Below are 12393 nucleotides of genomic sequence, written 5' to 3'. Positions count from 1 at the left end.
GTTCCTATCCTTGTTGCATCATATAGGTTGCTCACCTAGTTGCATATCTAGACAACCTACTTTGATGCAAAGTTTAAATTGTTAAAGAAAAGCTAAAAATTATTATTTGCCTATTCAACCACCCTCTAGTCAACCATATCGATCCTTTCAGCGACCCTAACGACGGCGAGCCACATGGGAAGGTACCTTGTGTGGCGGAATAGAGCGCGACATCGACGAGGATACGAGCCAAGGCGGCGGTGGCCTTGGGCGTCCAGAAGGCAAGTCATGGTGGGGGAGATGAGGAATCAAGGCTGGATCAATGGTAATGGGTCGGGAGATAAATACACTAGTGATCACTGAAGCTGAAGTCAAAGCACACTACGATTATTGTACTTCGAAATATGCTCAATACGATCATTGAATACGAGTTCTGGTGATTATATGATCACTCTTTCATCATAGAGCTCTGTACTCTATCTGCATGGCACGTGGTTGACTAGACAAATAGTCTAACTTGGCATCCCGTGAAGGTCTCGCACGCCAGTCATGGAAATTAAGAACATTAAAACTGAGCCTAAAGGAAGCCCTCTTAGCAATTTGCATTTTCATCAGTCCATTTTCATGGCCTATACATTTTTGGCTGTTGGATCCATGTCTCTCGCAACTGGTCTAGCTATCCTATGGGTTTCTGCTCCACTGGCCGAAAGGAGAGAGCAACTAGTTAACGAGCGCTCCTTGGGGAGCCTCCCAACGATCAGCGCCGCTTGGCGCGCTTTTAGTCATTCGCCACGTATCGCGCTCTGGATGCTCCCTTCAGATTTTGTTTTTTCATTTTTCCGCATGCGTTTTCGGCTTTTTAAACGGTTTTTCCCGGGTTTTTTCGACGTTTTGGTTTTCCCCCGGTCTTCCTTAGCTTTTCGACCAAAAAAAATTTCGCACGAAAAAACGCGTTTTCTTTTTTTTTCCTTCCGCGAAAAGTCATGGTTTTTCTTCCATGAGAGGCACGATTGTGCTTTAGCGAGAGTCACGGCCGTGCCTTTCGGAAAGGAAAAAATGCATTTTTTGTTTTTTTTCTTTCACGAAAGCCACGGTTTTATTTCCGCGAGAGGCACGGTTGTGCTTTCGCGAGAGTCACGACCATGCCTCTCGGAAATGGAAAAACAAAACGTGTTTTCTGTTTTTTTTCTTTAGCGAGAGTCACGGTTTTGCTTCCGCGAGAGTCACGGTCGTGCCTCTCGGAAAGGGAAAAAACGCTTTTCTGTTTTTCTTCTTTTGCGAGAGTCACGGTTTTGCTTTCGCTAGAGGCACGGTTGTGCTTTCGCGAGAGTAACGGGCGTGCCTCTTTCGGAAAAAAAAATGTGTTTTTTGTTTTTTTTCCTTTCACGAGAGTCACGGTTTGCTTCCACGAGAGACACGGTTGTGATTTCGCGAGAGACACGGCGTGCCTCTTTCGAAAAGGGAAAAAAACGTGCTTCCAGTTTGCGCTTCCCTCCTATACGCCGCTAACTGCGGCAAACAGGCGGCCTCACACACAGGACTTTCTCCGACTGGGCTGGCCCATCTTTTTTTTCTTTCGTGAGAGGCATGATTGTGCTTTAGCGAGAGTCACGGTCGTGCCTTTCGGAAACAAAAAAAAACACATTTTTTGTTTTTCTTTTCTTTCGCGAAAGCCACGGTTTTACTTCCGCGAGAGGCACGGTTGTGCTTTCGCGAGAGTCACGGCCGTGCCTCTCGGAAAGGGAAAAAACAAAACGCGTTTTCTGTTTTTTTTTCTTTTGCGAGAGTCACGGTTTTGCTTCCGCGAGAGGCACGGTTATGCTTTCGCGAGAGTCACCGCCGTGCCTCTCGGAAAGGGAAAAAAGCGCGTTTTCTGTTTTTCTTCTTTTGCGAGAGTCACAGTTTTGCTTTCGGCAGAGGCACGGTTGTGTTTTCACGAAAGTCACGGGCGTGCCTCTTTCGGAAAGAAAAAAATATGCGTTTTCTGTTTTTTTTCTTTCACGAGAGTCACGCTTTGCTTTCACTGTGATTTCACGAGAGACACGGCGTGCCTCTTTCGAAAAGGGAAAAAACGTACTTCCAGTTTGGTTTTCTCGTCCGGTTTTTTTCGTAAAAAAAGTTCATCAAAACCTATCAACATGGGATCTAGTTTTGAAGATCTCAATGCGAGGAATCCAATGTTGAAAACGGTTTGAGATTTGGACGCACGGTTTAAGAGATAAAATGTTTTGAATAAACGGATCTACGAAAAAAAGGAAAAACTCCCAGGTTGCGACAAATGACACGGTGCACGTGCGCCACTTGTCATGACCTGAGAAGGTGGAGTGTTCTTTGCAACAAGTTCTTCTTAATTAGTGATTTCGCCAAAATAATTATTATCACGTGCAGCTAACCACTAGGCCTTATGGACGACGTTGACAATTGACAGGGTGAACCCTTCTTAACTACTTCTTAACTATAACGTGATATTCACTCTAGCGTCCTATTTACTGTAGCATGTAGATTATTTAATTATTTTAAACATGTTTTAGCAAACATGAACGAAATTTTGCAAAATTTGAAATTTTAAAATAGATTATAAATTATAGGAACAAAATTTAGAATTTCGACATATTTTGAAAATATCTGTACATTATTTGTAATAGAAGAACCTGTTTTTTTTAACTCGAACATTTTTTTGAAATATGGGGACATTTTTTTCAAATGCAAACAAAATGTTGAAACCATTGACATTTTTGAAATTCCTACAAAAATAATGAATCATGAACATTTTTATGAAATTTGAGATTTTTTAAAAAGAGAGCTTTTTCTGAAACACAAAACATTTCCTGAAATTGTGAATTTTTTGAGAATGGGAACATTTTTGTGGAACAGATTATTTTTCTGAAATTTTAAACAAATTTTGAAAAGGAGAACCTTTTTTTCAAAATCATGAACATTTTTTTTGAAACAGGAATTTTTTTCCAAATTACAAAAAAATTGAAACGTGAACATATTTTGAAATTACTGAAAAAAATTGCAAACACGATTTTTTAAACTTGTGAACAGTTTTTTAACTGGAACATGTTTTGAAACTCCTGGAAAAATGAAAATATGAACAATTTTTGGAACTTGCGGACATTCTTTGAAAAATTGTTAATTTTTTTAACAAAAACGTCCCAAACAGTTTTTATAAAACAAGTACATTTTCTGAAATGCCCAAACAATTTTTTGAAAAATGCAAACATTTTTATAATTTATGAACATCTTTTTAAACACGAATTTTTTAAAACAATTTAACATCTTTTGAACACGAACAAATTTTGAACTTTCAGAACAATTTTCAAAAGAAACAAAAAACACAAATAGAAAACAGAAAGAAGGAAAAGAAATAAGAAAAAGAAATAGAAAAAAATGAAACAGAAAAAAAAACAAAAAAAAACCATAAAGCAGGTATAAAAATAAAAAAAACCGGTTCAGGGAAGGTTCCCAAAACAGGCTGCCTTCGCTGTGGGGAAGTGGGCCAGCCCAATACTCGCGCTCGGGGGATCGCCCTGTGCGAATGCTTGACATTTTGACGCAGTTAGCGTCAAATAGGATTTTCCTTCCAGTGTTGCGGTTCGCTGAAGGGGTCCATCGACGAGGGATACAGAAGAGCAACCGGTGTGCGTTCCATCCAGTCCCGATTTACCTAAAAAAAATCCAGTCCCGATGCGAGGCACACAGATGCGGCGGGCGCTCGATGTGGGCGACGCTGGCGGCCTACGGTGGAATCCAGCCGAGCTGCGAATGGAGGGGGATCCAACGAAAGCGCCGGATGCGGGTGAATCCGGGGCCGATCAATCCAGCCATCGCGCGATCCGCCTGCCAGGTAGAAAGGTGGGGAGACACGGGCGATAATTGTGCCTCAGTTCCTAAAAAGGCTCCACTCATACTCCTACATCACAGGCATTCATATACCTCTCATCTGCTGGACACTTCAGTTTTCAATTAGTACGTGTATATATGCTTCTTCCCCTGCTATTGTTAGAGCATCTCCATCCAACAGACGCGCAATGTGTGTCGCGCTAAAAAACAGTATATAGCGCTGGGTGAGCCAACTTTTGCGCACGGCAGTGCGCTGGCTTCAGCGGCTGCCGCAAAATAAAGCGTGCCCGAGCCGCTCCAGCAGACGCGCTATATTTTTTTTTCTTTTTGTACTACGATTTGATACACATTTGGCTCTGATAGTATAAATAGACCTTCTCATACGATACATAGATAGTGCATAGCCTCCTCCTATGATAGATAGAAAAAACGAAAAATTACTACTATTCGTCATCCTCTGACTCGGACTCTGCCTCGGTGATGTCCTCCTCCGACGTCTGAATGTAGGCGTCAAGGAACCGCTCGTCGTTGGAGTCCCAGAACGACGCATCTCCTAGCGCGATGTTGAATTTAGCGGCCGCCTTCCGCGTTCACCTGTCCTCGCGATAGGCGGCTCGCTCCGTCCTTCTCTCCTCCCTCCTCCCGGCGAAGAACTGTTGCTCGTTGATGACGTCTTGCGGGAAGCATTGGCGCCACAGTGTCATGGCTTCCTCGTCCATCTCGACCAGGCTGAGACGGCGCTCCCGCCTCCGGTTCTCGCGATGATCTTCGTCGGTGATAAGCCGCGGGGGAGGCGCCAACTCTACGCCCGCTCCTGCGTCGCCACGTCCGGGAAGTTCATGTCCCAACGGTACCGCTGGAGGCGCCACGCCGCAGAGTCGTACGCGCGGACACCCTCCTGGGCGCGTCGAAGGTTTCGAGGCCGAGGTGCATGTCGCCAGACCGAATCTCGGCGAAGTAGGTGCCGGACGGACGCACGCGGACACCGCGATAGCCCGAAACTCCCTGGCGGCGCGACGGCATGGCGCTGTGGTGGCGTGTCGACGGTAAGGAGAGAAAGTGATAGAGGGAGCGAGGAGAGAGCGGCAGAGGCGCTGCATTTTATAGGCGCGCCGGACGCTTGTGCGCCAAATCTAGCGCGTGAGCTCCCGCTTTCCCCCCGCGCGTGCAATCGTTTCTCGCGCGTACAAATTTGATGTCTTCGCTGGAGCGCGCGAAACCGTTCTGTACACGCTAAAATCTTCTTCTACAACGCGCACGTTTTTTGCAGCCGCGGTTAGAGATTACTCTTAGCTCACCCTCTCTACTCCAGCAGTACAACGCCTTGAGCATTGCCCTCTCAAGCCGTAGAAGCATGTGGGCAAGTGGCCCCGCTAGCAGCACCGCCGAATCGTCGTCCTCTTCGACGGCCACTACCGGCAGCGGCAGCGCAGCCTAAACCATGGCTTTTCCTCGGGCAGGTCTGCGGCTCCTTCACCATGATTTTTCATGGTGGCTTGATCACGACCAGGATAAACCAATAAATGGGCCGAGGCAAGGATATACTGCTGAATATAGAAAATGGATTTGTGGGAAGTGCATCAGAATATGCAAATGGAACTTTTGATACTTACCGAAGTTGAGCAAAAGTTTAGAAAATAAATTCAGTCATGCAACCGAAGTAGAGCCTATTCAGCAAGAGAACATACATATTTTAAGTTTTTTATAGTCTGCCCCGGAGGATGTAGAGTTAAGTTTGTACATTTTGTGAATCATTTTCTTAGTGTACAGTCTTACTATATCAAGTTATTTACTGTGTGTAGATTTGCTTTTGCCATTGTTGATCACGCCCTTCTCTCTGTTCTAGGAAGTATATACCTACTTATTGATTCTTAGGATCCTTTTTAGTTATGGTAAACTTACATCCTTCTGTCAATTGTTTAGTGATTATTCCGAAGGGACCCTACCTATTCCTAGATGCACCTGATCACTAGATCTTGTTTGACTTGGCATTTGTACCACACTTCATTCCAGATTAGATACTGTTAATGAGAAATTAGTTGGTATAATTTGTGATCAAACTTGGTGCCTGCTACCTTCAATCTAATCACACAACTCAGTGGGTAGGCTCAGTTTGCTAGAAGCTTGACGTTCTCGCCTACTTTTTTTGCTACTTTCATTGGTATGGCAAAGCCATGTAATGTCTGTAGTAACATAGCCTTTCTTATATAAATTTTCATAATACTGAGATAGTTTTTGATGGATAACACTTGGAATTTAGATAGGTTTTTTTGGTAGAATTCTGAGTGAAAAGCAGAAAACCACCACATTTGGAGCTTCGTTTACGGAAAACTTTCAGGTCCTTAATTTTTTGCAAAAATCACCATGGATTTGATAATCTTATTGCAAAAAGCACTGATTGAATGATTTAGCCCGTTTAATCACTTTCTGACAAGTAGGCCCGGATTGTAAGGCACTGATTTGGCAACAAATTGACATATAACCCCCTAGATCTAAAAACAAAAAGCAATCAACCCCCTCTCCCCTCCCCCACGGACAGCCGCGCTCTGCCCCCGTTCGTCGGCGATGGCAGCAACCAGCCGCGGCGGCACACGACATGGCCTGCCTTGGGCCATGGCCCCCGTTCGCCGGATTGTAAGGCGGCACACGACATGGCCAGCTCACCGCCGCCCAGACCGACGGGCAGCAACCAGCCGCGCTCATCACCGGATAAGGCGAGATCTGTGGCGCTAGTTCTCGAGCTGTTGGGCTCCGTCCCACACGTGGCTCCTCTGCCCGTCGGGATAGCAGGCCGACGCCAACTAACTTCTCTAGCGGAGTGGGCTTTCGGCGGCCAGCGACTACGGCGCGATTCCCGGCGAGATGGGGACAGGCGAGGCCGAAGGTTGGCTTTCGGCGACCAGCGGCGGCGCGATTCCCTCTCCTCCCCTTCTCCTCTTCCTTCCTCGCGAGTAGCAGCAGCAAGTAGCAACAGCGGATGAGCAACGGCGGAAAATAGCAACGGAGGAGCAGCACTAGTGTGCAGCAGCGGATGAGCAATGGTGGAAAGTAGCAACAGAGGAGCAGCATCAGCGAGCAACAAGTAGCAACAGTAGGGAGCAGCAACGGCGGAAAGCAGCAACAGCGAGCAGCGGAGCAGCGGCAACGAGCAGCAAGTGGCAGTAGTAGGAAGCAGCGACGGCAGAGGCTAACGGAGCGGAGGGGACGAGGACGGCCGTGACCGCGGCGCCGGTCAACTCTGCAGCTGGCAGTTGTCCACATGACGTGTGTGTGTGGAGGGGGCTGATTGCTTTTATTTTTTAGATCTAGGGGTGTGTATGTAAATGTTATGTCAAGTCACCTCCTTACAATCTGGTCCCACTTGTCAGAAAATGATTAAACGGGCCAAATAATCCCGTGCTTTTTGCAACAAGATTACCGAATCCGCGGTGATTTTTGGAAAAAAAAATTAGGAACCTGATGGTTTTCCGCAAACGATGCCCCAAATGTGATGATTTTTTGCAATTCACTCTAGAATTCTCAAATTGTTCTTAATTCTGCCGCTCTATCTACCTGGATCTCGCGTCACTTGTTCTGAAGAAGTTGTGCGTTCTTAGCTGGTAGCCCCTGTCGACCATCGAAGTTAATCATGATGCAATTCATAAATCATAGTTGCTAGAAATTAAAATTTGATGAGCCATTTTAATTATGTCCGCCAAAATAGATGTTACATGCTCGGAAAAGTCTACTTAGACTTGAGGCTAAGCTCTTCTCAAGGTAAAGGTGTTATCTTTTTGGTTTCTTGACGCTACAAACTCTTGGCATTCAGTTACCTCTGTACTGTCCTGGTCTCATGAATACTTCTAGCTGAGAATAGCCGAGGTCCTGCTAATTAACCTATAGTCTGGACTACAGTATCTCAATATTATATCACGTTGTAGTCATTCTGTTGTTGCACACAAGTTGGGTTTGAGATGATTGTTGCTATTGCAGAAGCCGATGGCATATTTGTCAGCACTAAGCAATTCAAATCGATGGTTGGGATTGATAGTTTCCACACAAAGTTTGGTTATTTGCAAAAGTGCAATTGTGCTATAGTTACACGTTTGAGATATAATTTATAATTAACTAATCAAACGTCTGTGCGTTGTCACAGGCTTTTAAATAAAAAATTAAGATGCTACTCATCTACTATCTACTATCTACCATGTACTACCACTATAAAAGCACGAAAGGGCGGAGAACCAATTCATCCTATTCATCCATGCAACAAATCGTACGGCTCAGAATCATCCCATGTTTGTGTTTAGTGCTAATTGCAATTAGCCCTTACCAAACGCACGTCTCCCTGCTGCCCACCTCCACTCGCCGTAAAAAAGGGGAAAGAAACCGCTCCTGCCTCCTCTCTCGCACTTCCCCCACGCGCCCACTGCCGCCGTCCCTCACTCGAAGAAAACCCACGCGGCATGTGGCGCTCGCACGCCTCCCCCTCGCCGCGCCCGGTGAACCCCGCGTCTCACCCTCGAAAAGGGAGATGTGCGGTGCCCGGCCGCCGCCCCGTGCCACTGCGGTTGATGCCAGCGAGGGTGCTCTCGTACTCTGGCCGAGGCTGCACTCTCACATCGTCTCCTCCCTGGCCCTTTCTTCCTCTTCGTCGGCACAGGAACGGGGGTCGCCGTATTGGGCAGCAGTTCGCCGCCACACCTCACTAATCTATCTCCTCTATCTTCGTTCCCACACTGCAGGGCGCCATGGCCATGGACCAAATCTCCGCTGGTCCTTCCCTCGCGACTGCCAGTCTTCCTCCCTACCAGATTGACGACGATGATGACCGGATCTTCCCCGCTGCCATCCGTTTCCAGGAGACGTCAGCGGATGGGGTTTCTTCCTCACGGCCTCCACCTACGGGCTCGCCGGGCCGGTGATTAGACCTGCTCGGCATGCGGGATTGTGTCCTCTCCTAGCGAGGCGGTCGTGTGTCTTGCCCGTCACGCCCTCGGCTGTCGAGTCTTTTTCCTCGGCGTGCCCTCCTCCAGTAGCTCCGTCGCGTACGTGAACCATCCAGGTGAGTAGGTTTGGTTCTAATCTTAAATTCTTTCCACATTCAAATTTTCCTTCATTTTGTTCAGATTGAATTTTGGGTTGTGTTTCGTTGAAGGCCCGATTTCACCTGGTGAGAGCTGTTGATCTCAAGTTTAAAGCTTATATCTGTTAGGTTCAAAACTAATTTTATCGGAGGAAGTTCTGTGTGTTTGCAACCCTGCAACACCCATTTTGCAACCCTGCAACACCCATTGCATTTTTCTTCAGCATGACCAACAACTCCACCACCTCCGAACTTAACCATGGCCAGCTACCCAATATATCGTCCAGATGCTTGACGGATAGCATCACCGCGTCACACGATTTCGAGGTGGCCAGTTACCAGTTGCTGGATGGCATCGGGGTCGGCAAGCACGTTCGCTCAAGTTTCCTGCTTGCCTAGCATCTGCCCGACCTCCCCAGCCAACCCAGCCGCCCCCTCCGGGCTGAGCCCCTGTGCTGGTGGTCGACAAGGTTTGCAAGAGGCAACTTGATTTTTGTAGATTTATTTGTTTCTTAGACAGGTGATGCTTTTCTATATTATGCATGGATTCTTGATAGCCATCATGGATTACTGCTAATTAGGTAATCAAATATTAAATAAGTAAAAATTCTGCACAGTATAGTACTGATAACATGGTGTTAGACCAACCAGGTTTTAGAATGCAAATAAAACCGATCTCCATTAGGATGTTTTCCCCAAATGAGGTATTGGCCCTCAATTGAATTATTTCTATTCATCTCTATGATTGTTTTTGCTTAAAGCCTATATTAGTCAAATTTAATTTATTGTGCAGTTACACCCGATTGCACCATTCAATGAGTTCGATTTGGGGCAGGATCAATGTTGTTCGTTGTTCTGTTCCATGATTCCTAGCATTTTTTGTTTCATCAAAGGTGGTCACATTCAGATTTTTCATTCAGATTTTTTTAGTTAATGATGAGATGTTTAGCCATCCTCCCTGGGGCTCCAATCTGTGAGTATGTTGGTGTGTTGAGGAGGACTGAAGAAGTGGGAGGTTCTAAAGATGGACGGGAGGTACTAATTGTTTCGCTTCAAGCTTTCATTTCGCTTACTCATCATTTGTCTCATTGCTCGGTTTCTTAGTTTGTCTCTGAAAAATGGATGTTTGTAAATGATTTGTTTCCACTCTTGTACAAAAAAGGGCAGGGTCTGATATGCTTATGCCATCACTTCACGTTGAGAACGATTCCGAGGCACCACCGCGCCGGAGGACTACATCGATGCTGGCTCTGTTGGAAGTTTCGCAAGGTTCATAAACCACAGCTGCAACCGTAACCTCTTCGCCCAGTGTGTCCTAACAAATCACCACGACGTCAAGCTACAAAAGGTGACGCTTTTTGCTGCCGACACGATACTTCCACTTCAGGTGAATTGATTTCTGATGCATCTCAACAATTTCTACAGGTAAAACTCTATAGCTTCTCTTGAGTTCTAACTGGTATACGTGCTTTGACGGAGCTTTGCTACGACTATGGCTATGTCTTGACTCTTGAACAACGTCATTTCTGCGGATGGCGAAATCGTCAAGCTACCATACTACAGTGGTGCCCCAGACTGCCGGAAGCGACTTTACTAGCGGATCTTTTCAGTTGGGGGATTATATGTAGTACTGGGGGTATGAATGCGACAATGCCTGTTGTGTGTATGACAAGCACATCATCCTATAATTATTAGTGAAAGAAGCGCGTTCTCTTTTTGTGCAGGGTAGATAACATGCTGGACACGCTAATTACAGTTAGTACGAAGTTTGTCTGGGTGACATGCCTTTGGGTCATGATGGCATGACATTTTGTGAACAACTGGTTCATATAAGTTGATGGAGGATTTAATCGATCTTTAGACATTTACATGGTCATCATCCTGCTTTTGAAGTATCTCTGTTCATATTTCAGCATATTTGTTCTTTTTGTTACCAGGTAGCACCTGACATCGACAGCTATGACATCAGGAACTCCCTCGCAGTTGTCGAATACCTCGCTGAAATTTATAGCTTCTACAGACGGACCAAGGTAATTATCTGCTTGGAACCCCGTCGAAGTTATTTACAGAGTTCTGACCTTGTACGACAATAATAATCTCATTGCCAAATTTGTTGTGTTGTACAAGTTGAGTTGTGAGCCCCCCACTTACATGACACACCAAACTGATATCAATGAGAAAAGGCGTATTTTTCTGATTGACTGGTTGATTGAGGTAAGGATTCCATTCGATGCTTAGTGGATTCGGCAAAGTAGTCTATCTTGGTATTCTCTGGAATGTAAAGTTCTTACAAACCCCAATGTTTCATTGTCCAATGCAGTATGCAGGTGCAGTACAAGCTTGAGCTACTGGGTGAAACACTATTCCTTGCTGTCAACATCATTGATAGATCAATGCATAGAAAAGTATGTCTCAAGTTTTCTCTTGAATGGAACCTGCAAGTTTCTCATCTGTTTAATGAAGCTTACCTTGAAAAGAATTATAAATACTACAGGAAGGAGAGTAAGATAATGACAGTTCATTGGAATATGGATTTTGAGAGGATATATATGGGTTTAGCTCTCTGTAATTACATATTACTTTCCTTGCTGATGCTATTGCTCATGTTATAAAACTGGTCTACATCGCACACATGGTTTCCAGCAAAGAAAACAGTGTCATGATTTATAAACTAGGCTTGTGTGCTCAAGTAATATTTTAGTGCTTAAACAAAAGAAACCATTTTATCACTCCTGCAGTCCACAGGAAAAAGAAGAAAGAACTTCCACCATAATCTTGTCTTCCTACTTACTTTCACTAACCAAGAAAAATAAACTATAAAGGAATATTTTCAGAAAATAGATAATGATCCTTTTCAGTTTGAAATGCACAACTCCCAACTTGTCTTTTACTTCTGTTCTGTACATGTACAAGATGATCTATAAAGGATTTTTTTCAGAAAATAGATAAAGATCCTTTTCAGTTTGGAATAAACTATAAAGGAATCTTTTTAGAAAATAGTAAAGATCCTGCTGAATGGTGTTGTACTTGTACATACTGGAATTGTAGGCCAGATAGTCTACAAGATGATCAGGATGAATTTATCTCCAGGGTAAAAGAGCCAACCATCGTGCATGCCGTTTGGTTGGAAATGATATTGCCTTCAAAAAGTATGAACTATATTGCCTTTAAAATGTGTGAGTGCATTCTTGGCATCTGACGTTGCCAAACCCGGCATTCATTCTTGTTAAGAACTACTATAAGAATATGATAGTATGAGAGACAGGTAGGCAAGCTGTATTTGATTGGGAGTAGATGTATCTCTGAAAAATGAATTAGTCGAGATGTGCGTTGCACGTGCAAGCTTACTAGTGAAACTAAAATAATCAACTATGCATGTCTTAGTTCACACACATTTTTTATTGACAATTAGCTAAGACACATCATATTATCAAACACAATAATATGTTATAAAGAACGCAAGAAAAAATGTGTTATTAAAACCAATCAGTAGTTAAATGGTT

At 44.6% G+C, this 12393-nt stretch overlaps 1 long non-coding RNA gene across 3 annotated transcripts; it reads left to right on the top strand.

The window, feature by feature from the left end:
- Positions 1-9083: 9083 nt before the first annotated feature.
- LOC119315974 lies at positions 9084-11527 on the top strand. 3 transcript variants are annotated; one of them, XR_005152819.1, is made up of 6 exons: positions 9084-9360; positions 9811-9925; positions 10058-10238; positions 10828-10920; positions 11018-11104; positions 11211-11527. It is a non-coding gene; the product is annotated as an uncharacterized LOC119315974 (long non-coding RNA). The 3 variants fall into 3 exon arrangements; XR_005152818.1 differs by having other exon boundaries at positions 10053-10238; XR_005152820.1 differs by having other exon boundaries at positions 10053-10277.
- Positions 11528-12393: the final 866 nt, after the last annotated feature.

This window comes from Triticum dicoccoides, chromosome 6A (genome assembly GCF_002162155.2).
Source record: "Triticum dicoccoides isolate Atlit2015 ecotype Zavitan chromosome 6A, WEW_v2.0, whole genome shotgun sequence".
In the NCBI taxonomy this organism is placed as follows: Eukaryota; Viridiplantae; Streptophyta; class Magnoliopsida; order Poales; family Poaceae; genus Triticum; species Triticum dicoccoides.
The sequence above is the reverse complement of the archived record's forward strand: the minus strand, read 5'-3'. Positions and strand labels throughout refer to the sequence as shown.